A 922-nucleotide genomic window follows, 5' to 3' on the forward strand; every position below is an offset into this window, starting at 1 on the left:
TCTCCTTGGGCAGCTGGCTATATAGTTATCAATAATTAACTTGTAATTGTTTCCTTTTTTTTTTTCCCTTTTTTTTTTTTCCTTTCCCTTTTCTTAATTTTCAGATCCGTCTTTCCCCGGCACCGAATGTATTTTCTTGCAGCAACCAGAAATTCCCCCAAAAGTTTCCTGGTGAAGCGTGTGCACACAACTCAGCAAGCACGGAATGGTCACGAATGGCAAAAAATCAGACACTCATCTCCAAATCCACCGCTTTCCTCCAAATTCACCATCAAACAAACAGCTGAGCCCTGGCACCGCACACAGCCCTGCCACAGCTCGCTCCCATGGATCCGCACGGAGGAACCCAACCGACACCCCTCACTCCCCAGTCGCTCTCATGGACCTCATTCATTTTGAATACCTATTTCCAGGTGCTTTAGTCGAGGTTGCATGTTTTTCTCCCACCTAAGCAGCCACTCTGGTAGCAATCTGCTCGCAACGGATTCGCAGCGCTGCAGAGGTGCCCGGCTACAGGAGTGCTCCCAGATGCCCACCCCAGCGTGTGGCACCTGCATGTCACCCATCACAACCCCCTGCTCACCCCACAACCCTATCGGGTGCCCTCAAACTTCCCCACGCAGGGCAAAGCCTCACTTTCCACCACAACAGGCTGCTTTCTGCTCTCGTTCGAGTGGGAAACGAAGGTTTTCCCCCTTTTCCCAGCAGAGAGGAAGGGTGGGTGGGAGTCTTTTTGGTGAGGGCTCTGAGCGAGTGTAATCGTGTTTGGGCTGCGCTTCCCCTCGGATCAGACGCCCTGAAAGAATTGAACTTTCTCTCTTTTCTTTACAACTGGAAGCGAGATGGCAATGGAATCAAAGGGAGCCGTTTGCTGAAAGTTTGGAGGAAATTAGGACCAACTTTTTCCTTTCCCCCACCCCCA

This window comes from Meleagris gallopavo, chromosome 7 (genome assembly GCF_000146605.3).
Source record: "Meleagris gallopavo isolate NT-WF06-2002-E0010 breed Aviagen turkey brand Nicholas breeding stock chromosome 7, Turkey_5.1, whole genome shotgun sequence".
Lineage (NCBI taxonomy): Eukaryota > Metazoa > Chordata > Aves > Galliformes > Phasianidae > Meleagris > Meleagris gallopavo.